The following is a 27,924-nucleotide window of genomic DNA, read 5'->3' as shown; positions in this document are numbered from 1 at the left end:
TTACCTTTAGTCCCGTCACTTTTAGTCACCATAAGCTTCTACATGGCAGAAAATAAAAAATAATGTTGAAAGAGTGAAACTTCTAATTCGAGTAGATTGCCAAAAGATAATCTGAATCACAAACAAACGCCATCTTCATGTGCCATTGTATAGAAAGGATATGAAATGAAAGCGCAGCACGTAAAAGAACAAAGTGCGTTTTATTACTGTTAAGATATGTGGGATATGTTGTAGAGAATTCATCTGTACTTTGAAGTACATTAGGTACTTTTTGAAGATGAAAAATGAGCAATCCCCTTCGCCGGGAATTGAACCACGGACCTCTGGAAAACCGGCCCAGCGTGCAGAACCACTACACCACGAAGGCACGCTAGGAAGCCGGGAGAAATACCTAATAATGTATTGCAAAAACACAAAATGTAAAGCTGCTGTCATGAACTGTAATACACGTTTGACACTGTCGGCGCATGTAATTGCCTACGTTTTGGATACTTCCTCACGTATCTCGGTCTTCCGAAGCAATTATAGGAATGCCTGCTATAAGGCCTCATCCCTTTCAACAGAAGTATCTTATACCGATGCTTTAATATAATCTCAAAAGAAATATTCAAGGCTTATTTCTATCTCTGCGGCTAGCCTACCAACGACGGCATCCTGAAAGAACATGTGAATGGTTTCGCTCTTAAATCATTTTTCCGAAAGTTTCATAGGTGCATCAGGTGTTTTAAAATGTAGCCTAAACCGTTAAACCGTACGTTGCCCTCAGAAAAAGAATATTAAGTAACCTATGCCCTGTAACTGCGGACCGTTAGGGCACCTGGCCTTGTACCAGGGTTGTCAAATAAAACAGGGAAAATATCTAGGAGAATCATCATTAGATCAGGAATCAGATACTCTTCAAGCTCTTAAAGCTTTCCACCAACTCACTCAAATACTATTAAAGGCAGGATGAGCCCAAATAAGGCTACCCTAAATAATAAAATTCAACATAATCATAATAATATCCCTAATGCCGAATTTATAGAAATATTCCATGAATTTTACAGTGCTTTTGATTGCAACGAATTCAATATCATCATTGATGCATTAAACAAATGCCTTTACTTAAAAGATGTAATAACATCCTTCATAAATTTTACATGATTGTTAAATTAACTGACTTTCTCGCAATCAACTAATTATTGATCTAATTTGTTCCCTGCTTTAAGTGGCTGCTTCACTCCTCTCTTTTTGTTTTGGCCGAGTTCAAAATTTGTACGATGTTTGAAGAGTCTCTTCTGTTTGCCAAGCTTACTCAGTTCTTGCTTTCCATCTATTGCTAAGCTTGTTTACTCGCTTCTATTTCTCCTGCCCACGTTATCATCTTCCTGATTCTTCCTACGTTGCTACTTCGAATCACGCTTTTTCAGCGTAGCTAAACGAACTATATTATAGTGTGCCACACTATTAATATTATAGCAATCTCAAGAGCCAATCAAAAAACGCTCGTACTGCATAGAAGTCCTAATATCAGAAGTTGGCACTCGAGATCTTTTCTGGGATAGCAGTACGGTATTCAACTGCCACGTAACAGCCTCATAATCGAAATCCTAGTTTATTTATTATTTTCAAGGGCATACAAAACTCGTTCGCTACTGCACATCTCATCGATGCTAACAGATGGCGACACGAGCAAGTAACTATATATCAAGCAGCACCAAAGAGGTTAAAATAGAAGGGAGAAGGTTCAACTTAAATACTGAAGCTTGGCGGCCATGTTACTGTTATCGCTATGACGTGTGCAACATTTTTCTCTTTTCTTTTTGAAGCATGTCAGCTGTGTTGCCAATGGATGCACAAATAGATTTTCCAGAAAGATTTCTGTGATTACTTTTCACGCGGAAGTATTGCTTTTCTTTTTGTATGTATTTGGATAGCTATGTTAAAAAATATCACAATGTCATGTTGTTTTCTTTCCAGATGTGAAAAAAAGGACTTAATAATAATCAAAATACAGTAGACTCCCGATTATCCCCGGGTGGATTATCCTCAGAGCGGATTATCCGCGCCTGCCGCACAAAGGTTTTTTTTTTATTATTATTATTCCCTCCATGCGTAAAGCAAAGAAAATAAAAATGTTCACAAAACTGAGCAAAACGTTAAATTTGCTAACATCGTGCTTATTTATGGCAAAAACATCCCAGGCCTTCTCGGAGCCTTCTCCGCGGCCTTCTCGGAACCTTCCCCTCTGATGAGTAAGTGATTTCTTACTCACCCTTGCAGTGCCCGCTCCACCGCCCTCTCTCGTCTTAATTTTACTGACACGTTCACTTCCTCCCACTCGCCATTTTAAGCCTGATAGTGTTTGCGAACGGCTCGGAGTTAATTTCTTATCTTTTATTGTGGTTAGTGCTTGTGCTTTTTGGTTTTGTGTTTTTCGTTATCGATTTAAAATGTCAGGAAAAAGAAAGAAGGTTGTGTTCAAAAGAAGGTGTTCAAAAACTAGAATTAATTTCCAAAGTAGCAAACGACGCTACAAGGCAGCAGATGGAATTGGATTACAGAATCGCGGAAACAACGCAGTGCGTGACATTCTAAAGCAAAAAAGACAAACTGGTGAACTTTGCATCAATGTCGGACAGTGCTTCCGCAATGAAAACGTGAAAAACCATGAAGGGTTCTACCTTTGATGAGATAGACACGGCATTGACAGTGTGGTTAGCTCAAGTTCGAAAAGAGGGTACTCCTGTAAATTCTATCATTACGGCGAAGGCAAAAATTTTTTTTGAGTTGTTAGGCCTGAAAGGAAATTTTGATGCGTCTTCTGGCTGGTTGACTCGTTTTAAGCAGCGACATGGAATTCGAGAAATTGGACTTCATGGGGAGAAACTTAGTGGTGACCAACAAGCAAGCCGACGATTTCCACCATGAATTTGAAGAATTTGTTTTAAAAGAAGAGCTATCTTTTGAAAAAAATTTACAATGCCGACGAATCGGGAGTTTTGTGGAAATGTCTTCCCACTCGCACTTTAGCATTTAAAAGTGAAAGTAAAGCGGCGGGTCATAAAGAAAGTACTATCAAGGGAAAGGATCACTATCTTGTCTTGCAGTAACTCTACCGGTGGACATAAACTTAGACTTGTTGTCATTGGAAAGTAAAAAAAACCGAGATCTTTCAAAGGCACAAGGATAGAAAATTTGCTCGTTGATTATTTTAACCAAAAAAAAAAAGGGGGGATGGATGAACCGAAACATTTTTCAAGAATGGTTCGAAACAATCTTTGTTCTACAAGTGACTAAACATCTTAAATCGAAAAACGTGCCTGAAAAAGCTGTGCTATTGATCGACAACGCACCTTCTCACCCAGCAACAAGCGTGCTAAAGTCTTCTGATGGAAACATTTAACATTTTTGCAAAGTTTCTTCCCCCAAACGTTACTGCGCTAATCCAACTCATGGACCAAGGAGTCATTGCAACAATGAAGAGAACATACCGGACCAAGCTGCTAATGACCAAAATTGAGGAAGGTTATGATCTGAAAGAGTTTTGGAAACACTACACAATCTTGGACAACATGTACGATATTGCATCTGCATGGGACTCAGTGAAACCGTCAACTTTCATAAAATCATGGAGAAAACTCATGCCTAATGTTGAAGCCAACAATAACCTAACCCCTTTGAGTTGTGAAGAAGAAAATGAAGATGTAGACACGCCCACGGCAACTCTTACCGATATGGGGAAATCAGTTCCATGTGGTGAGAACATCGATATGAAAACATTAACGAGTGGTTGGAGTGTGACGTCAACGAACCTGGCTTCGAACGCTTGACAGATGACCAAATTGTGAAGAAAGCAAGGGGAGAGACCGAGAATGAAGGAGCGCGAAGTGAAGGCGAAGGAGAGCCCACTGTGCAGAGGCGGAAGACTCACGAAGCGGCTTTGCAACAAGTCAACGGACTGCTGAGCTATTTGAAAGAACAAGACGACGCAGAGATGGCCGAGAAACTTATGCTACGAAAAATGCAATCTCGGATCAAAAGAACATGCTTCCAAAGCAAGAAGCAAACACAAATGGCTGATTTCTTGAAAAAGGTGTAGTTTTACAGTTATGCTTTTGTAATTACATAATACATTACAGTATTAAAACAGTACATATGTATTAATTTTTCTGTGTATCCTTGACACCTCTCGTATGTACAAAGCACTTTTCTGTTTTCATTAACAAAATGCATTTTAGGTTAGTTTTGAGTGATGTACTAAAATATTAAGTGTTAGTTAAACATTTTATACTGTTTATTTTACGTTTTATTGTACATAAAACGATTTTTCAAAGTTGGAATGACTGTTTTCTCATTTGCTATTACCCGGTTTTAGCTTTTTTCGGATTATCCGCGATTTTTGTTATTCGCGGCGGCCGCACCACCAATTCCGCGGATAATCGGGAGTGTATTGTATGTTAAATACATTTTAATGTTTCTGTTTATAGCTGGCATCTTCGTTTCTTAACATACAATGATATATGCTAGGAATTTAAACTGTATAATTTGAACGTTTTAGGTAATTCGTTTTATAATTTTCATGAAAAGTAAGAAATCAATTGTTACTATTTTTATGCATTTTAAAGGTGTTAAATAAAGCAATGCTTTTCTTTATGTATTAATTATTATTCATTTTAAAGTTTTTTGAACTGTTAAGAATATAATTTGTGCATTTGATCAAGATAAACTAATTTTTCTGTTGTTAAAATTTTTTTGCATAAATTTACAAATTTCTGGGCAGTATAGCGATAAAAGTAAGTAAAATATTTACACAATTGAACATATGGAAAGATGTATCCAAAAATTTATATACGTATATTTCTGTATTTCAGCTGAATTCCAGGCAATTTTTTTGAGGTTCATAAATATGTAATATGATGATATTGTTTTCACTGTTGCATTTTTTATTCAATATCAGAGAAAGACATTTTCCCATTATACGTAGAAATTTTCTGATCAGGAAAGCATTAGAAATAAGTCGGAATAGAATTTAAATAAGTTTTTATTTTTTTAACTTGGAGATGCACTGAGCTGAGCAATCATCTAAATTTACCATCCCTTAATGAGCTGTCTCTTTTGACATGTACAATGCAAATCTATTTGCTGTTTATTTTTATCTCTATTTGTTTAGCATTTTAGATTTTCTGATCCCATGAAGTTATTTCATTTACTGTAGCTTAATCAAAATTAACACTTTTCTCAAGTTTTCACAAAAATAATCTTCCCCTCACCTCAAATACGTCTAAAAATTGATAAATGGATAAAAGTTACAATCTGTTTTTTAATTGAAATTAAGAATTATTTAAATTTTTAAAGTATACCAATAAATATTTTAAAAAAGGAAATACTATTTGCACCAATTACCAGTCTCCTGAAATCTTTTGACCGCGTCTGGCATCCAGGGCTAATCTATAAGCTAATTCATCTCGGTTTCCCCAGAAATCTGATACTCATTATCAAGTCCTTCCTTGAAAATAGAACTTGCACCGTTGGAGTTGGAAATGCAACTTCATGTGTCAAAAATATTTACGCAGGTATTCTTCAAGGGTCAATTTTAGGCCCGCTTTTTCACATCATCTATACCAATGATTTCCCATGCTTTTCCGAGGATACAAATGTTCTCGCAGCCAGCTACGCTGATGATACAGCGATAGCCACCAAGTCTCTAAACCCTGAGTATGCCTTGTCAAGAATTCAGGCCAAAATCCCTGCTATTGAGGGGTGGTGCAGTCGCTGGAAAACGTGCATTCAGCCAGAAAAGTCCAAGATTCTACTCATTCGAAATCGCAGACAGAGGAAACGGGTCAGAACTGAGGTTAAACTTTTTGGCAAAATCATCCCTACAGTTGATAAAGCTAATTACCTGGGAGTTACCCTTAACAAGAACTACAATTGGAAGGATCATATGCTTAGAGTAAGCGGAAAAGCCCACGGGATCGTTTTCAGGCTTTTCCCTCTCCTAAAGAATGAAAACCTCACCCTCAGACTGAAAAAGAGGATTTATGAAACTGTAATCCGACCCATTCTCACGTATGCTTCCCCAGCCTGGGCATACTACAAAGCAAACGAAATTAGCAAGCTCCAAGTGCTTCAAGATAAGGTGCTAAGAATCATCACAAAAGCTCCTTACTATGTTCGGAATAGGACCCTCCACTCCGACTTGAAAATAGATACTATTCAGGACTACCTCAGCAGAATAAACAACAACTTTTTTAATAATATTATCAATGTGAATCCCGCTAATTTCACGGACATTCTTATCTACGAAATCTTGACTGAAGACAAAAACCTCCGCCCATTTGCCGCCCACCTCTTGAGTTCAGAATTCTAAGTTCCAGTTTTCTGGTTTTCAAGCAGCATCGATCGGGGTCAGTTTCTGGAAGGGTGACCTCCCCCGTGACTGGCTCCGAAGAATGAACAGTTAGTATTCGGGCTATATCCTACACAGGTCATCCGAAGTTTCTTTCTCCGGCCCCTGCTTGGCGGATTCCATCCAAGATGTAGCAGTACAGGAGCAAAGTGCTTCTTTTTCTCTTTCTCTCTCTCCAGCACACTTCAAACTCCACGAGAGAAAATTTCTTTCAGGTTTCTACTCTGTCAGGCCCCACATGGGATCACATCAGGAACTGGCAAGAGCAGGATTTTAATTTCCTGCTGAAAGCCAGTATAACCGCAAAGTTCCAAAAGTTCTCCTGAAATTAGCTATTACAACAACTGCTATAGCCAATAAAATAATATTTGAATTTCTGTTTTAGTGTATTACAACTTAAAGCTGAAGTATTGAAGCATACTAAAATAACTTCCTTTCCTATCTCTTAAATTCTGTATATGAAATGATTCTTTAATAAATTATGATAATATTGTGAATAAATGAAAAATATCACTTCTTAAAAGATAAATTGGAAAGTGCACCCAACAGGTTGCTAATAAAACCTAAACAAATTCTTGAAATATGCAGAAACATTTTTAAAGGCTTTAATGTTGTACACACGCATTTAGATTTCGAACTATTTCTTAATGATTTTCTATACGTAGTAAATTGCGGATATCATACTTATAACTTTAAAAGAAAAAATTAACAATAGCGAAGCATTTCATTATAAAGTTAACATATTTTTACTGGGAAATACATGCACGGAACAGCTTAGAAACACGTACGTTTCACTGCCGTAATGCTATGTTTTGAAGTTACATACATGGACGCCGCTTGTTTGGTGGAGTTTCATTCCCCGATAGTGGAGGAAACTGCGAACCCTCCCTCCTTCTATTCTAATCTCCTTGAGGCACACTAAGCAAGCGGGTGATCACTATAAATATGGGTACGACATTTATTTACTCGAATTACACTGCCAAAGGATGGCGCCACAAGCATCAAGATATGCACTTCGCATTTTTTTATGGATATTTGATTAATAGGATACCCTTATCAGGGAATGATAAATATGTATTGGTAAAGGCCCTTTTTAGGGCCGAATACCAATAAACCAATAAACAATAAACGATAAAAAACAATTAGGATATAGATACATTACTTGAGCTTTTGCCTGGAAACACTCTTCCCATGGTCTAGTTTCGCAACCAGACAGCGCCATTAGCGGATGAAGACCGCGTTTCTAACCTGCGTTGCTACATAATTTCGATTTGTCCTCGTGCAGTTTTGCTTTCCCACTCAGAAGCTTGTAGGCACTTAACTGAATCACCCTGCACATGCATTCGAAAGCGGCGTATTGTTTTCATTTAACACATAAAATCTTGCCCTCGCAGAGTAAAATCAAAAGATACTATCAAAATTTGGAAATTGACGGGGAAAAATCTGGATGGTTCTTTTAGCAGTCCACTTCTGGAACTAGTCCGCTACATAAAGAAGTTTGTTCCACCTTCCATGTACCTTCGCATATAGAGAAGTGTTGCCGTTCAGCATAGTACAAGATCTTTAATTTATATTTCAATTTAATCAAGCTGTTCTTGATTCACTACCTGGGCGATTTAAAGCAAATTAACGCATTTTTAATAGTTTAAATCTTTAATTTATTTTGATAATCATCCAATTGATGTAAAGTAAAATGCATTTAATTTTAATCTAGTCAACTGATATCTTTTTGGAGAATCAGCTTAAAGATTACTATTAAAGATACTTCTAATGCCGTATGTTGCATGAATTTGTACAGAGTCATTTATTATCATAATACTTTTTTTTTTCCTCAAATGTTTTGAAATTTTTAAGACTTAATTATTTTCGAAGTGGTAATTTAAAGTTTTTAGATTGAAATTTTCTCTCTCTTTTTATCTCTATTTTTTTTAAACAAAGGAAATGTGATATTGCATTTTCTACCCAGTGAAATACACATCTAATCCAAATCGAAAACTATGGCTCCAATTGAATACCCCCCCCCCAAAAAAAAACCACTTGAAACGAATCGAAAATATTTTGATTTAAATCAATAAAAAGATTCCTACCGTTCTCCTTATACATGAAAATAATGCAGTAGTATTTTTCAATACATTTTACTGCACTACTTATCCCTTTAGGAAACTGAAAGCTTTCAATTTACCTTATTGTGCTTCTATTTTCTCGTCTTGTTTCCGACGTGTTTGTTCGACTGAGGTAAATTTTGATCCATTAGTTTAGATCAGTTTTAATACTGCACATTCTTTACCAAATTACTGAAATCAAGAATGGCTACAAAAAATTATACAAAAAAGGCTAAAAGAAAAGTTATTTGGATGCACATTATTTCGCGCTCCTGTTTCCTCCCCTTACATTTCTCCAACAACAACAACAACAAAAAAAAATCGTATTCTATGGTTTAAAAGGAAGTATTGTAATCGCGAAAAGTTTCAGGCAGCATATTTCAACGAAAATATCCATTTTGACCACTATGGAATGCAATTTAACAATGTTTTTGCGTGATATCTGTACGTAAGGACAGAATAAAAGACTCTTTTCCTACAAAAAAATTATAAAACTGCTTTAAAATTAATTCTGAAGAGAATTTTTCGTGGCGTCTGTACGAACGTATGTACGTACGTATCTCGCATAACTGAAAAACGAGTAGTCTCAGAAGGTTGAAATTTTGTATATAGGACTGCTATAACATGTAGATGTGCACCTCGTATTTTGGTTGCAATCGGCCGCACCAAACGTATATAAATATGTTTATATGTATATCCACTCTGTTACCCGGCTCAGTGATCTAAGTTTCTTTACTCTTATATGTTGGTAAATTGTACATTTTTTGTTTTAAAAATGATTGAATTATGTTGTTTTTATCTTCCGGTTAAGGTTTTTATGCCTTTCGTAATTCTGGAAACAATATTTGTAGAATTATCAACAATTTAAAAGCTGTTTAAGTGCGGTTAAGTTTTAAATAACATGGCGGACATATTTGTTTACATTTGAAACAGCATAATTGTAGATTTGTTGCCAATTTAGAGAGACTAAGCTTCGCAACACAAAAATAACGCCTTCATTAATTATTGCGAATTAAATCATGCTTAAACCTTTCTGGAATTTTTTCGAGGAAATAAGTGTTTAAGATTTACTTCGTAATTTTTAATGCAGATATTTTGAGTTTTTATGTATTTTTGCCTTGTCGCGAAGTAAGAACTGAATTAATTGAATGAGAAATACTAAATCGTCTGTGAAAACTGTTTCTTTTCTGTTTTGTTTGCTTAATTTCTTTCATACATCGTTTTAGCTTTATTATAGAATTTGAATAGAACATGTGGCAACGATAATTCTTCAAATGATATACATTTTGTGCATTCAGAGTGTCGTTATAGAAAACAAATATAGTGAATTTTAACGAGTGCATTTATTCTATTGTGGTTTATGCGCTGTCGACGAAGTAAATTTAATTCAATCCAATCAATTTAAATGAAATTCAAGAGAAAAATGCGTATAATTTAATATTCCGTACAAGGAAGTCATGTGGTGTACACATCAGATTTTTCCTACTTAAGAAAATTACCTGCATACCGTTTACGAAAGCTATAAAACATCGTCTGCTTTTCATCCAAGATAGTTTTTTCGCTCAGCCGTGGCCGATTTAGATGATAATAAGCGGCACTGACAAGACGTGATTCATTTATGGGAAAAAATGCAGCCTATCTTTAAGCGACCCAAGGTCGTGTGATGGACTGTTCTAATCAAAGCGTGGCAGAAACGACACCGGCGTGTATGGCAAGCCTGGGAATTGTATTAGGGTGTTGCTCACTTTCATTTAAAGGTCGTTTAATTTCAAACCGCCTACTGCTCAGAGAATTTCTTCATTTGTTTGTTCACTCGCCTTTAATTTTTATGATTGTTATTTTCATTTTGTCCACAATAGGCAAACTCGCTCGCCTGCTGCAGAATTTTTTTTTCTAACATACAAATTTTTATTCCGTTTAAGGGAGTTTATCTGATTCGTCTTCTTTTATGTGTGATTTGTTTACTGCTCGTTAAGGAACATCAGAATTGTATTTTGCTTGTTTTCTCAAGCGTAAATTTGAATCATAAATCTTTCCTTTGAATACTTTTAAATAAATAAAATAAACGCAAATATATATAAAATATTAAAAATTTGCAATCTGAAAACCTCAGATTATAGTCCCACCCCTCGATGACTTCACCATTAAAGTCTCAAAAAGTTAGAAAAATTTTTTAACACAGTCTAAATTTAAAAAAAAATACGTAACAGGTCTTGAATTAAGAAAAAAATTACAGCCAAGTTTTTGCTTGTTAATTACAGGTTGATCTAAAGATTGGTTTGGTTTATTTGACTATGGCACGACAAAGCACACGCGGGCTATCTGCCTGGGATTGAGGAAGAAAAGTCTTCCTGAAGAAGTTTTTAAAGGAATTTGGCTGGTACCCACGTTACACTTGAAGTAATCCACTGACACGCACGTGCAGCCAGCCCGTTTGTTTGGAATTAAGCTCCAGAGCTTCAGATAGAATTATCTCAGCGGCTTTAACGCTCGATCTCTGTTAGACTCTTTAACACCTGAAAGAGTTTTAAGTCATTACGTAAAAACTTATGTGCTTATTTAATGAAGGAAAGATTTAATTATTATGGACGTAGTTATGGTTTTATTTCATTGAATCGCTTCGCGTGGGAAGTTTTCGACAAAATTTGCCTGTAGTGACTATTTTTTAATTTTGAAGAATGTCAAATCCAAATTCTGAAAGCAATAAACATTTCGGAAGAGTTTCCTTTAAAATACTATGAAAATAAAAATAAAATAAAGAATAAATAAAAGCAAACCAAAAAAAAAAAAAAAAATGAAAGAAAGAAATAAAAGGAAGGAAATCTAAAAGAATTTAGGTTTTAACGTCGCACAAGAGGCTTTCTTAATATTCTTAATGCCCTCGCTAAGTATCGCAGGTTTAATCTGCTCTTGGACTCACACCTGCTAACACTTTTTTTTTTATCTTTATTATTAAGCATCGCTTTTCTTACGTCACATAAAATTCATGAGCGAAATCACAAAATATTGAAAAATAGCAAATCTTTACATTTCTAAAAATGGCATATCTTTATGTTTCTAAAAATAGCATATATATGTAAGATATACTTTACAAAAAAATTAACAACCTCAAAATTAACATTCTAGATTTGGTGATCTCCCCCTAAATTTATATGTTCTCCCAAATTCGAGATCTTTCGGCGTTACGTAACGGTGCTTGAAAAGGGTAACTAAAACTAATAACTAACCAATCATAACTTATCTCTAGAATCGCACCTACTCTGGTATAAAAACCCCTGGCAGTTAATTACGTCACTTCTGCTAGCTTCCACCTCGCTAATATCTCCTTGCTTTGCTTCCTGTCTAAAGTGCCTGCATCTTAAATTTAAGAATCAACGTAAATAGCAATTTATCGTATTTCATTATGATGGAATCATAGAAATGTCTCGGATTTCATTATGATTGGATAAACATCTATGGAGATGATTTTTTATATGCTTAAATAAAGACTGGAAGTTCTTTAAGTTCATGCTTTGTTATCTTCATCTGTAAGCCCTCACGCTCAGCTACGACGACTGTAAGCCCAATTCCTATGTTCCGGGAATCATGACGCATATATATATAACAAAAATGTAAATCAACTTTATAATTTAATTTATATTCCTCTTTTTAATTTGGTTATTTCCTCTCTATTCTAAAAAAATAATAACATTTCTGGACTGCACCATTTCTAGATAAATCTATGCCTCATGGTTTGCGTAATGCTGATGACGTAGCTAATTTGGAACCTAAATTCAAAATTTCGAGAAATGAAACATTTCTTGAGCTAAACCAAAACCTTTCTGTTGGCGATTTTCCATACAGGATAAATGCGCACTTGGCTTCTACCTTTGTTGCCGCTTGGACGCTATTTCGCTGTGCTCTTTTCTTATCACAATAGTATTCAGAAATATAAATGTTCTTGAATAGGCACGATTAGAGTGCCAAGTAAGTTGTGGCCACAAATGTTAACTGAAATAAAGTTGAATATTTAATCTTACTCAGATGCCAAATTTCCTCTTCAGTATGGATCTAGGATCTATCCTATCTACGTGATGCCCAGTCAGTATTTCTACATTTTAACGCTTCAGTGTTCCATCATAAGTAACTTGTCTAAGTTTGTTTTTATTATATTTATATATGGTTGCAATTACTAATATTGTTGAGGAATTGCCTTGCTTCGACTCCATTTTACTTTTAACTTTAAATGCCTTAAGTTTATTGTATTTTAATCCTGCAGCTATAGCGCAGGAAAGGTATAAAAGTTTTGCTTTTAATTTTTAGCCTCATATTAGGTTTCTTTATATATATATCGTAGAATTCCCGATATAGTGGAGTTATCATAACAAAGCAAAATTACATGATGATTTTAGTGAGTCCAACTGGTGGCATTATAATATTTCTAATGAGACATCGCACGATTTAAATGCATTTTTACTGAAATAATCGGACTAAAAAGTAGAAAAATATTCTTAAGAACAAACTACGTTTATTACTTTTCAATCACTTGATTTGTTACTCAGTATATAAAAAAATTAAATTTGAAATTTAAATATCTTACATTTTACAGGATGGCAAAACGCTACTGCGTAGAGATAATAAGTATTCCTTTTGAGGTAGGGGCAATATATTGTTTTCAAACAGCCGAATATGTGGATTAAAATTGAAAGATAAATATCTTACGTTTTGCTCAGTGGCAACAGTCTATCGCGCTAGAGATAAAAATGTTTTTTTCCGAACAATGTTGTCACTTCCCGCTTTCAAATCACTAAGCTTGTGAAAGAAAATGTAGTTAAATTTATATTAAATAAGAAATAAATCAAAAACAAATTCGAAATTCAAAATTCGGGCTTCCAAATGCCTATATTCGGGTGAAGGACTAAGCATATTAAAAATTCGATGGTCCTAAATATCGTCAATTTTACATAATGCAAGGAACATACATCCATGCATACAGATTCTTCATTATTTCATTTTTTAATAACACATCCTAACGAAATTTGGTGGTAACAATTTGAAAAGTGATTCTGACACAAACGTGATACAGACAAAAAGCGAGTTTCGAGAGTAATAACTCTGGTGCTAATAGGAAAAAAGTTTTTGTAAAATTGTAACTTTTATTTGAAATTCGTACAATAATGAACTAAAAGCAGAAAGGTAATTTATCGTATGTTTTATGGGTGAAAGACATTTAATAATTTTCTTTACAAAACTCATCTACCATTTTATATCACAAATGAAAAAAAAGCGTGAGTGGATAAAATAACGAAATCTAATAATCGAATTGCATTATGAAAAGTATAATCCAGAAACTTTATACATTTATCAAGGGTGCCTCATGCTTTAGAATATTCTTAAGCTACACAGCTATTATATGCAAACTAGCTTGAAAAGCAATCACTAGAAACTTAAGTTATTACAAAACATTAAATTATAATTAATCAGGCAAATACTAATAATAATTTAGTACTTACATACTATTATAGCAATCACATTAGTAGAAGTCATCAAATTTTCAGAATATGTCAAAGTCTGGCAACAGTGCACATTTTCATTCTTCAGGCAACTATGCTCACAACAGGCCTTCAGTTAAATAAAATAGGCATTTTTGTAAATGACTTTTATAAACAAATCATGATAATTTTTGCTTTAAGCTCAATTTTAAAATACGTGCTTATGGAATTTGCCATCAATGGAAGAAACTGCTGCCAAATTTCTGCAGGATCTTTGTATTTTGGTACAAAATCAAGGGAATAATGATGATATACGTTTGGTACATATCCTGTGGGCATTGCCAAAGTTTTGCGCGACGCCAAGTTTATGCAGTTCTCTGATGTCTAAGCGAAAAGAGATCGTTGCATGCATCAGAATAAGAAAAAAAAAATTAGGTGAAAAAATATGTTTTATTTTTTAATGTTGTAGAGTCTTTAGGCTTTTTTTGGGGGGGGAGCACGGGTAGTGACAATGTGCAATGCCCTGGCCGGGACTCGAACCTTCGACCTTTCGAATACGCGCCGAGTGTGCTAACCGTTACACCACGAAGGCATGCAGAAAAAAGGGAGAAAATACCTTATATACCCCCTTTTAAACAGCCATTGGGGCTTAAGGGAGTTAATCGCCAAAACCTGGTGGTGAAGAATCATCATCCACCACCTTTTAGTTCGGGCGCCACTGTTGATACATTAAATTATTTTGATGCTGAAGACGTGAAATCGCCGGCACTCGAACATGGATCTCTCGAATACGCGCCTAGTGTGCTACCGTAACACCACGAAGGCATGCAGAAAGGAGAAAATACCTTATGATGTGTCATACAATCCTCCATCACATATTCATATTTGTATTTTAAATTGCTAAAATTTGTTTCCTTTTGGTATGTTGATGATGTTTGCCGGCTTACTATAAATATTGATAGTCTAATATATATATATATATATATATATTTTTAAATTGCAGATTACACCTGAGAAATAACTTTTCATCTGTAAAAAATAGTTAGATTGCGCCAAGATGGCTGTGTTAATATGTAAGTACGCATAATTTAAGTTACATAACCATTAACAAATGCTTATTCTTATTTATGCTAATTATAATTTATTGAATTATAGGAAAATATTAAAATCATTCGGCCAAAGAATACGGTGGAAAATTTTGCACTTCTGCAGATTATCTTAGCATGCAGTAAAGAAAAGTAAAGATGAATTTCTGCAACTATCAATCACTTTTAAAATTTAGCAAGCAAACGTACAGGTTTCTCTATTTTCAATTATCGCTGAAATAATGCAGCAGTCCTCTTGTGAAAAGGAAATTTTGAATAAATGACAACTCTGGGAATCCTGAAGCCTTCTGAAGTACTTACCGAAAAGCAAAACGTTCTAGAGAACAATACGCAATACTTAATAAGAACACTTTTCCATGAACAAAGAAAAATCTGAACGATATATCGCGACGGAAATGTAGGAAATCCACCTCGCTCATTGGACGAAGGTGCTTTTCGCCGTTCAAAACATCCACATGATATTCTGAGCTCAATTCTGGTAGCTCTCTAGAGTTTTGACTTCCGCTCCAAAGATCAGTACGTGGAACGTCATTTCCGGCCTGTCTATCGTTTGGCAGAAATGTATCTGCGTTATGTATCTCATTTGGAATACGATATAGAATCGGAGTGACATTTTTCATCGTCCCCAGAACGGTGCCCGCTGGAGATACTTGTAGTTTATAAATCAGCATTTTCCAGAGTTTCATATAAATTGTACAGCTTTAATATATCAGTCATGCAGTCAGACGAATAACAGCCATATCACAGAAATGTTGCCAGTTCGCGTGGGAAAGGGAGATCTTAATTTATGTTTTAAGTTTAAATTGCGTTTCTCTTATAAACTGCATGGTGTGAAACCAATGATCCAATCCAAAATGATCTATAATTACTAATATTTTTTACCTTTTATATAATTTTGACGTTGGAAACGTCTTTAGCAAGCTCTGTTCTAAAATGTTTTCACGTATTATGTTAAGTCGCTATGAATTTATTATCCATAAGCCTTGGCAATGTTGCCACTGCACGAAATGTTAGATCTTTAATTTAACTTTTCATAGGGGCTCGAGAATAGTCAACATTCGCAGAGTTGCCATTCACCCAAAGCCTTTCATTCACCTTTAAAACATAATCAATCCTAATTGCTTAACAGACTGGCAATTTAAAACCGTAAATGGTATTCTTAATCGTTTAAATCTTAACTATATTTTTATAGTAGATATAATTGCTTAAATTTAAAATATATTTATTTTGTGATACATACTAATGATAACTCTCATGAACATCTGTAGCATTTGAATTTCGCATCTTGACAAAATAAATTCTGTTGCTACATTTCACTTGCTGGGAATATTTGTTGCAAGCCTCGTAAGCAAACAACCCGGTTAGAAAGACAGCATAGCTATGTCTTGAGTAATTAAGTTCTTTTCTTTAAAGGAGCAATCGTCTCCATGTAATGTTTAATTATAATAGGATAATGTCTTAGCAATTCCCATTTAATATTAGTTCGGCATTGCTATTTAAATACTTCATAAGCTGTTTAGGATACTGCATGGTTTTATATTCCGCATCTTGGAGCTCTGAGGATTTATTATTAAATTAGTAGCCCTCACATAATTAATTTTTTTAACCTAGTGTTATTTCTGGTGTAAAAGTAGAATCTGACTGCTTTTTAAAAACATTTTATTCGAATGTTAATCTTCTTCTCTTTTAAAGGTAATTTATCTTCAAACCTATATATATTGCATATGCATATGTGTAAGATAAAATAATTTTAATTTGTCATAGCGTCTAAAGTGGAAATCTGGAAAATTCATATTACAGTTTAATATGTCAAAAACTTCTTATTGTTAATTTTTTAAATAAAAATCATAAAAAATAATACAAATATTTAGTTTTCTTTTTAAATGAAAATAATAACTGCTGTAACCACTCAATGAAACCGGATCCTTACTTTTAAATACTATTAAAACTCAATTAAATTTAATCTTTAAAAGCTGCGACCTATGTTTTTGCACTTCTTCCTTTAACATAAAATGGCGCCGCTGTTTGGAGTAGGTTCTGGTAACCGTTGTTCCATGTACTATGGACATGACAATAACAACAGCATAAAATGGTACAAACCAAAAAACTCCATTAAAATATATTATTGGGAGAGGACATTCCAATTCTTGTACCCCGCGAATCTTAAAAAGAAGATTCGAGATTCGAAAACTTTTATCTGCGCAGTTTTTTCTTTATTTGGGTCTTAATATAAAAACTTCTTTTAAATTTATAGTTCAATATGAAAATTTTCAAAAAAAAAATAGTTCTATTGACGTCCAGGAGAAGCATTCATTAAAAAAAGAACACTAATTTTTGCAATTTCAGTGAATCTGAATCCCCACTATCCCTGTCATGGCGGCTTTGAGAATATTTCTCATAGCGGCACCATTTTCTAAGTATAATTCAGAGTTCCATGTTTAATATTTATTTGTGTTAAAGCTTGAAATAATCCTCTCTCGCCTGTGTCTGCATTAGTTTTGATTTGCAAAGCTTCTGGAAAAAACATAAAACACAAGAACTACTACTCAAATGTATTTGTCAAATTATATTGGAAAAACGCATTGAGAATTCAATGGTTTTTATTATGAACTTATTCACAGAACTTCATTCCATTTTCTCAATAAATATGGGTGGATTTTTATTATTCTATTCTTAATTTTTTTTACTAACATAGGCCTCAATTTTTTTAATTAATAATTTATTATCATAATTAAGTTTGCCTCTTATTATTATTCTTTGGTCAGGAATTCGATAAAATTTAGGCTTCATCCCATCTTTATATTGAAATATAATGATGAAATAAAATTAAGATAAGAAATGTACAAAAAAGATTTCATTTTATACACTACTTCAAAATTTCATCACCGCCATTCCTTTCTATTTCGGATACAAATGATACTAAGTAGAGTTAGAAGTTTTCAGTCGATACATTAATTTATGGTAATAAGTTTGAGATAAAGGAGTTTAATTGGCATACTTATGGTATAAAACAACAATAAATAACTTATCCGCAATTAAAACTTACTAAGTCTCCAAAAAAAATTGAAAGCTTTCAGATTTTATATTAAGCCATAGAAGGGCGTTTTTTTAACGGTTTGTGCGTTACATTTATTTATTAAATATCATGTTCGTCGCACTTAAACCACATAAAATTCAATTCAATAACAATATGTCAAAATATTTTAAAACAGTGAAACAGTATATCTTTATAATTTCTGATACACAGTCTCGCGCACTGGAGATAAAACTTTTTTTTTTCCGTACAGTGTTGCCATTTCGGCTGGGAATCATTGAGTTTGTTAATCAAAAATTCTTAAAATTTTACAAAATATGAAATATATAGTAAAACAAAATCCAGATTTCAAATTCGGACTTCTAGGTGCTCATTTTCGGGTGGAGGATTACGATATTCAAAATTTCATGGCTCTAGGTACCGTTGTTTTTCACAATGCGAGAAACATTTATGCATTTATGTAGATTCTTCATTATTTTAAATATAATATATGACGATGATGTTTGGTGGCAATAGTTCGAAAAGTGAACCAACGCACAAAGTGAAACGACGGAAAATGCCTCTTTCAGATTAATAGTCCTTTGGGTCTAACGTCTATTTGAGCTAAAAAAAGAAAAGAACCCGATTGACCGATGAGTATCTGTAATTTATAATGAAGATAGTATCTAGTCATTTTTGTCCAAGGTTACCAACTTTATAAAAATAAAAACGCCATGAGGTATTGTAGTAAGAAATAGCAACGTTTATCATTATTTAACAAGCAAATATAATGCCATTTTTCTACATGCCTTGAAGTAAAATTTAACAATTAAAAGAAAGAAAATATGTTGTCATTATTTATTCTCAAGTTTTGTCCCATTTAAAGATTTTTCATAATTTGTTTATCTTAAATTAAAAATAACTTATTTAGAGGTTAATTCAATACTTTAATATTATTTGAAATAAGTATCAGTCTAAAAATTTTTAATTTAGCTGTCAGTACGTTAGAATTACAAAGTATAACAAACAGAAATTTCTTATAGATAACATCCCTTAGATTTCAGACAAATAATAATTATAAATTATAAATTTGAGTTTTTTTCTTTGCGTCATTGTATGTTTTGAAAAAAATTTAGTAAAAAAAATTTGAAATTTAGTTACAAAAATTCTCTTTGTTAAAAAAAACTCAAATATTAGCTGGTTTTTGATCGTGCATTCGCGCAGCGTGCAATTTGGGTTGGTTTATTACGGCAAAGCACACTAGGGCTATATGTCTGACAACAACAAACTTTATACGTGTTCCGACAACCGAATGCAATTGTACGTGCTGGAGTCCCAGCTGAAAACCCCCATATTAGGCAAAGAGTGGTAGTCCAACAAAAATCCCCTTGGAGATGCTTACAAATACACTTACCACTTTCCAAATAAAAAATTTAAACAAAAATTTTTAAAAAAATGCGCGACACAGGACGTATCACTGAATTCGACGAAAGTATGCCGAAGCAAACGCTTCTGTCTATTTATCCAAATTCGGCTATGAGTTCGCAGTTTTTCGGCGGGGGCTGCGGATAATCAGAAAGTATCATAATCTGCTTTAATATATTATTCTGCGGTGTTTATATCCTGGACATCTAAAAAATTACTTTTGAAATTTCGCAAAAACTCGTGTCCTCTTGTTCATAATAAATCAGAATTTAATGATCTCTATGACTTCAAAAGGGACAAAAAACTAGTTCTTTTTTCTGTTGTATTTCTTAGTAATTTCAACGGCCCCAAATCGATTTTTAAGGACTGGCATAAAAAGATTAAATACAAAATTTAACGTTTTATTTCATCTTCTAATTTCAGATTTTTGAAAAATCTAAAAATGGAAAAAAAAAAAAAAATGCGTAATGTGTTTCATTCTGTCAGAAAGCTAGAGATCTGAGGTATGGGCCGAATTCATCCTGCAAAAATGAAGCCCTTGCTGTGATATTAATTTATTACTCTTTTCAGTTGTTACAAACTGCAAAAACAAGTTATTAAAATATTACTACGAAAATATAAGATGTGCACATCTAAAATATTGTTACGAAATGCCCGGCTACAGTAAGATAGCTTCCCCGCAAAGCGGGTTTAGGGCTGCCAGAAAGTGGAAAGGAAAGGCAGGGTTGCTAGTTTTGCCGCCACAGCGCTCATTTGGCGACAAAATTTCCGATATGCCATAGACGAAGCGAGAACATTCTAGAACGAATTATTACCGGGTTTCCCCATAATGTTCTCGAAGGAAGGTCAAAAGTTATAAATATCCCGCCTATACGCGAAGTAGCAAGATACACTGCCAATCGTGTCGTGTATCTTGAGAGTATGTTCAGTTCCGTAGTAGTTCAGAGTAGTAATTCCGTAGTAGCCTTCAGTTCAGGAATTAGCTCGAGAGCGATCGCTCTGCTGCTCTGCCGTGAAGCTGTCTTCACCGTTATAGCCTGATAGCCCGAAGGCTGTGCTGCTGATTGCTTAAGCCTGTTTATCGTAGCTTTTCGACGACTGTAATCGTGTTTTTTGGAAGAATCCTGAGTAATACTAACGAATAAAATCGTGTTTTGATTCTTCATCAAGTACTGTCAATAGTCACTCCAAATCCACGAACCCGTAAATCGCAACAATGTTAAGTCAGAACCTGATCCATTAGACTGCAAGTTTTATTAATGTTATTACAAATTTTATACTTAGATGGGTAATTTTAGTAGAATTATAAATAAAATTGTTGTATTTTTCTGTGAAATGTAGTGCGAAACAAATTTTAAGAGAAAGCTATGCCAAAAAGGTAAGAATACAGGGGCACGTGCACTTAACATCGAGTAAATGGGTATCTCGGTAATTTGGCGAGATATCGCCAAACTAACTACGGTTTTAGTGACTTATTTTGTCGCCGAATTTGGCAAGAAATTGCTAAAAGTCGTCAAATTTGGGGAATATTTGGTGACATTTTGGTCCAGACCCTGTATTATCGTAATATGTATCGCGTCCACCAGCGGTCGAGCGATAAAATCGCTGAAAACTGGTAGTTCGGTCCGAGGTTCGAATCCCGCGAACGGGCTGGCTGCATGGGCGTATTCGTGGTTTTCCTCATGTGTAACGTGTATACGAGCCAGTTCCCCTTAGAAAGTCCTCCCCGAAGGCATCCATCCCTTTAGGCAGATAGCCCTAGTGTGCTTTGCCGTATTCTCAACACACCAACACACCGTAATATGTATTGAAATGGATAAATGCAATCGACCGCAATGTTAGCTGCAACCGTAATTACATCCTCTTATTTTTTACAGTAGAAAATGCTAGAAAATCTCGCGGCTTGTTGAAAACCATTTAAGGTTGAAGAGAGAGCACCTGCTCTGAGTTGTTTAGTTAGCTGCTGTTGTTATTGTTGCGAGTTCAGCGTGAGATCGGATTAGCTTTCTCTTTAGATGCGCTTTGCGTTGCGTTGTGTTTAACGTTCTTAGTAGTTTAAAGTGTAAATACTGATTGTATACCAGGTGATATTGTGAGCTCTTGTACGAATATATATCTCTGGAAAATTTCAGAGTTCTGAAATATTTTTGATAAAAATTAGTTTTATTAACCTATTACCGGACTTGTCCATTCAATCTATTGCAAACCCGTGCACACGTAAGATTATTATTATTACAATTATATATTTTGCAACAAAAACTGCGAAATAACACAAGATATAACCTCAACTTATGTTTATCAACATCATTTGCTTAGCATTCACTTTCGTAATCAGTTCCTCAGCTTGGACGTTCTTCCTTCAGGATATATAACTTCAGGACTAATTTTGATAGCAAGAATTCCACACAGAATATCGATCTAAGCTCAGCTGAAACTCAAAATCATTAAGTGTGGTCCCATCTGACACTTAAGTCAATATTATTCTTGCATGACATAGGCAGTTTTCCTGCCTAAGAAGAAAACAAAAAGACCCCTAGATAGCTTCCGTAATTGACTTTTGGTAAGGAATATCGATTATCAGATATCATCGATGTTTCCACATCGAGCGAGAGCTGCGAATAATTCTCAGACTGTTTGACAAACGTGAGTTATAAGTATTCTTCTAGAGTAAACAATGAATATGATATGGATTTCTTTCTTTAATCCCCTCCCCCCCCTCTTTTTTTTTTTTTTTTTTTTTTTTTTTTTTTTTTTTTTGTTTTGTTTTGTTTTCGTGGATGAACGTAACTACCGGATGCCGCATTTGCAACAAATTTCAAATAGGAAGTATAGGCACGCAATCATATAATGATCCTCGGTAGTTTGAAAAATTGACTTAGACTTTTTAGCCCAAAAGGATAACGGTATTTTTAGCATAAAAGGGCTGTTAGTCTCGAAACACAGTTTTGCGCTGTTTCACTTTTCATTCAAATCTATTTCCATTCGAAAAAATGTAAAATATTTACCTTTCAAATTTAATCTCTCTGTGGTTGATTAACAACTGAGCTGTTTAGAAAGCAACAGATGCAGTTCTTAAGAATAGTTTTTAAAATTTTAAATCTGATTGATTTAAATAGACATGCATTTAATTCATAACATATCTAATAAGAAGCATTTAATATATTTATAGAATTACCCTTTTACAATGTGCAGAAGATATATAACGTTCTCATCTTAGTCGTAATATATATTTACATAGTATCCTATAACATTTTCGCTATTCCACCTAGAGAATTTTTATTGATAAAAACCATATTAAACTTTAAAAGAGCCCTTTTAGGCGAATTTTATATTAACACTATCAAATTATCCAAAAGCGTGCCATCTCAAGCTATTCCAGATTATCAACTTTAATTTACTATTAAACTGTTGCCAACTGATAACTAAGTAAATATTTTTGGTGCAGAAATTAATGTTTGCAAGACTACAAAAAATACACATTCGAAACAAAATTGATTGCTATAACTTTAGTAAAATTTAATGATTACAAAAGCATTACACATACGGTTTTTTTCTGTTTTCAAAATAAGTTAGGAAAAGAAGTTAAATTCGGAAGTCCGTTCTAAATAAAAGAAACAGATAAATGTAATCTGCACATTGCTAAAGAATTTAAACACCATAGGAACAAACAGAATTCTTTTCTGTTCCATCAAAATTAATTCGAAATGGAGTTAAGCTCGGAAATAACTGAACGGAAAGAAACGATTATAATCTGTACGTTGCTAAGGAATTTAATCGCACCCGTAACATGTATGTACTTTTTTCTATACTGTATCAAAAATCGCATCAGTAACGTATATGGACTTTTTCCGGACTCTGAGTATCAAGTCAAAAATGGCGTTAAATATGCAAATCAATCTAAAGAAGCGCACGATTACGATCTGCATGCTATTACAGAATTGAATTGCAAGAGCAGTTTATATGGACTTTTTGTTTTCGTTCGCGTTTTAGAATCCATTTGGAAGTGGCATAAATTATGAAAATTCAGTGTTGATTGGAAGGAAAAGACCATTATAAGTTTAAGTTGCATGTTTCTAAATAATTTAATCACAACAATAATGTAGCTCGCCTACCCCCCCCCGTTTTATCAGAAAACAGTTTTAAGTGTTTTGTGTGTTACTACCGAATTTTGTAATTATTATTTCATGTTGCAATATAATTTTAAAAATTCTCATTGACGCCAATCCTGATTATCGCCTAACTTCGGGATTGGTGGAGAATTGAATCAGAACAACAGCATACTGAATTTTTCCTGAACTGTCGGAGTCAATTCGAATATGGAATTTAAGTAAGGAAGTCAATGATAAGTGTATGACATTTATGCCGAAATTCTACGAAAGAAATGTTAATTTACATCTTTCCTTTCTGCTTCTTTTTGCTATGAGGTTTTCTCATTCCAGAATTTATGTAAATATGAGCTGCAAGCAAGTTTTGCTATAAAATTTATAGAATATCTGCGTAACTTACAAAATGCCCCCCCGTACATCAAGAACTCTGTCATATATAAAGGCCTAAAAATCCGGTTCTGCGAATTTTTGCATAAATTACTGCATTCATCAGGAAGAATGCAATCAAATTTTATCTTTCTGTCTAACATCATCAAAAATTTAAAAGAATACATTCTTTCCCATAGAAAAATATGTATATCCGGCTAACACTAATCTTTTACCATAAACACATTCCATCATTTTCACACATGTTGCTCTAGTAATGTTTCGTTTTTCTCTCACTTTTATTTGACGGTTACATTCCCAGTCAGTCACACACGTCTATCTATATTTAATTGCATTTCAGTTACCACAAATTTTGATTCCTCCTCTTACATCTTCCCAAAATCTATCTTATAACAAGTTTTTCAACATTTGCATAAACGCTTCCTCGTCCTCTTGACAGATTAAAAGTCTAAAATATACTTTTATAATAAAAGATGCTCATACTTCTACCCCTTGTATTAATCCTATGATCCAGTCCAGTCCATATGTGCAAGAGTTTTGGTAACTGTCTTCCGCTGCCTTGATGAGTGAAATTCTGCGCTGTTGGCGACTCTAAAGTTGGTCTCGGGATGAGCATTGTACACGGTTTAGAAGCTACACAGACTGTTAAGTGGTAACTGTAGCTGACTGCCGTACTGATGGGCAGAAGTTTGAATCTCGGAGAAAGTATGCATGTTTGTAAGATTGTAGCGTCTGCGCGGCAAGGGGGCCATCAGAATACATGGCAAGCTGCAATACTCTCGAGTGGGTGATGAAAAGTGAAGAAACGAGGAAGACCTCTGGGGTGTTTCCCTTCTTTGGGTGAAAGCTTAGTGGTTAGTTAGGTTCAGTAACACATTAATCGCCTTGAATTTGTGAAAAGAAGCATTTTGCTTTAACCTTGTCCAGCTGACTGGAAAATTTATGTTTTTTAATTTAAATTTAATCACTCACAAGAGTTGAGGTGGAATAAACTTGAAGTGTTTTAACTCTGTGTAAGTTTGTTTGATGGTCAGAAATTCTGGTGGTGTTAATTTTCCTTCCAGAACATATGTAACACTTTATTGTTACTATAATTGTTGAAATTATTTCTTTTCCCTCCGATGGATTCAGTTTTTCTTTTATTTTTTATCGTCTGTCGCCGACTAGGTCACGTGACTGGCGGCAGAGAAGGAATGTAATACTTTTTTAGTTAAGCTTGAGTGCGACGCTTGAAATGATCTGTTCTTGGCCGCATAGCGGTAATCAACAATTATAATAATTGTTCTTGATAACCTAATCTTGGCCCTATGATGGGGAAATTTATATTATATGTATATTTTGTGCTTTCAATAATGTAAATAATGTACATAAGCTCTTCATTAAATATTTCTGTGTTTCAACTGGAAGTTCTCATTTTCAAGTTGAGTCTTTACGTGAAAATGGTATATTGACTCTTGATTATACTAGTATATTCTTGATTAATTTGATGCTCTCCCAACTCGTGAAAAATAGAATCGTGAATTCGTGATCAAAACGTGACAATTTTTATACACATAATTTGGTGCCGAAATTCCCGGACCTTTAGATACTTTAAAATCGAAACTGAATATAGTTGAATATAGTTCTATGCTGGAATAATGGAAGGATACCTGAAAATATCAGGTAAGCCATTTTCTTTCATTCTTGAAGTATTCAACCTTGAAAAATAATGATTGAGTTGAATAAAAGTATTGAATATTTATGTTGTTTTATTGAAATATTACTTGAAAGAATAATACTTCATTGATGCTTAAAAAAATAATTTATCTTAATCGAAGGAAATTTGTGGACTATAAATATATTGTTTTTAAAGGAAGTGCTTAAAATATTGAAATACTGTACTTTAAATTTTGTTACAATTATTTGTTGAATTTTATAAGGTTATATTCCATTACTTGAAATATGGAAAATATAGACAAATTAAAGTCGAAAAGAGCTGCTATCAGATCTGCAATCACTAAACAAATAAATAAAGCAGAAGATTTGCTGGTAGCAGCGATTGAAAGAACTGACACAGATTCCTTGTTAGAGTGTCAGGATATTTTGTCAGAAAAAGAAAATTCTTTAAATGAAATTGATAAAGAGATAGATAAATTGATTGAAGATAAAGCTGAATATGAAAAAGAATTAAAATCGGTTGAAGAATACTCTCATAAAATTTTGAGTATGAAATCCAAAATTAAGAATAGGTTAAGAAAATGTAAAGCAGATACCGAAGTTAACGTAGTTCAAAATGTACCTGTAACTCCTGTAATCGAAAGTAAATTTGTTGCGGCAGTTAAGTTGCCGAAATTAAATATTGAAAAATTCTCTGGTGATCCCAGCACTTATTTAGAATTTATTAACTGTTTCAAGAATGCTGTGGATAACAATGACTCTTTGTCAAAAATAAGTAAATTTCAATACCTGAAATCTCTTTTGACAGGTACTGCATATAATGTTGTATCAGGGTTTGATCTCACTGATGAAAATTATGATGAATGCCTAAAATTGTTAAACGAAAGATATGGTAGGCGTGATACAATCATAAACTGTCATATAAATAAAATTTTGAACTTAGAGCCAGTAAAATCATCAAATAATATAAGGGGACTTAGAAATCTGTATGATAAATGTGAAATACATATCAGAAATCTCAAGTCAATGGGGGTAACAACAGGTTCATACGGGCATCTACTTTTGCCTATACTGTTAAAATTGTTACCAGAAAGCATGGTTCTAGAATTTCATAAGAAAAATAATACAGAAAATGAGTATAAGGTCAATGACCTATTGGAATTTATAAGAGAAGATTTACGTGCCCGTGAGGCCACAATATTAGTAAATAATTCTTCTAGTAATAAAATACATGACACTTACACTAATTTTAATTCCAAACAAAAATATAATCAGAACTTTTCTTCTAAGAAAAGTGTTCCTTCGGCTGCTGCCTTGAACACTTCTATAAAAATATTTTGTGTATTTTGTGACTCTTCGGATCATACAAGCTTGGGTTGTAAAAGGTATACAGACCAAGAGAAACGTTTTAAATTGAAGAAGGGAGGACGCTGTTACAAGTGTTTTTTAAAATCACACCTGTCTTCTAACTGTAAAAGTAAATCAACCCCATGTTCGAAATGTGGTAATAAATTTCACAATGAGCTGTTCTGTAATAAATCAGAAAAACATGAAAGTCCTGAAAATATTAACGCAGATAAATCCACAACCTTAGTATCTTGCGTTTCTGAACAGAAAAATAAAACTATTTCTACATTACTCCAAACTTGTATTGTATGTGTCTCTGGTGGTGAAAACAGAATCCATGCAAGGGTTTTGTGTGATAGTGGTTCAGAAAAATGCTTTATAAAAGAAAATTTAGTAAGAAAACTGAATTTAAAGCCTATTAGAAAAGAAAATTTATTAGTATATTCATTTGGCGGACGAAAACCACAAGAATCATCATTTGACGTAGTTTCTCTTGAATTACAAAATGTTTCGCAAACAAACAATTCCATAAATATTGAAGCCTTGGTAGTTGAAAAAATAACTGGCGCTACAGTCAAAATTCCAGACAAAGGTTTGATTCAACGCTTGAAAATGAGAGGATTTAATCCTGCTGATACAGGGCATGAACGGGAAATAACTATTTTACTAGGGTCAGACTTTTTATGGCAAATTCAATTAGGTATTGTAGGAAAAATTGGGAAGCATTTATACATTGCAGAAACTATTTTCGGACATACAATTCAGGGGCAGATAGAATCAAAAGATAGAAGAATAAATTGTTGTAGTGTATCAGTTGAGAGTGAAAATGATGAACTGAAGAAATTTTGGGATTTAGAAGTCATGGGTATTGTTGAGAATAACGAAAAGAATTCTAGTGATTTAGAAATCATAAATGACTT

At 33.9% G+C, this 27,924-nt stretch overlaps 1 protein-coding gene across 5 annotated transcripts in view; it reads right to left on the bottom strand.

The window, feature by feature from the left end:
• The window catches only part of LOC118188716 (Na(+)/H(+) exchanger protein 7-like), a 329,360-nt gene that overhangs the window by 238,734 nt on the left and 62,702 nt on the right, over positions 1–27,924 (bottom strand). Inside the window, exon 1 of one of the 5 annotated variants that reach the window (XM_085814915.1) lies at positions 13,986–14,100. The exons of the other annotated variants lie outside the window; for them this stretch is intronic. The gene's annotated coding sequence lies outside the window, so the exon portion shown is untranslated. Of the gene's footprint in view, positions 1–13,985; positions 14,101–27,924 lie in introns of those variants that run through there. 5 annotated transcript variants of the gene reach the window in all.

The sequence above is a fragment of the Stegodyphus dumicola genome, chromosome 4, assembly GCF_044657685.1.
Source record: "Stegodyphus dumicola isolate Sdum_Otavi_A_Nest chromosome 4, ASM4465768v1".
Taxonomy (NCBI): domain Eukaryota; kingdom Metazoa; phylum Arthropoda; class Arachnida; order Araneae; family Eresidae; genus Stegodyphus; species Stegodyphus dumicola.
This window is presented reverse-complemented; position numbering and strand designations above follow the sequence as displayed.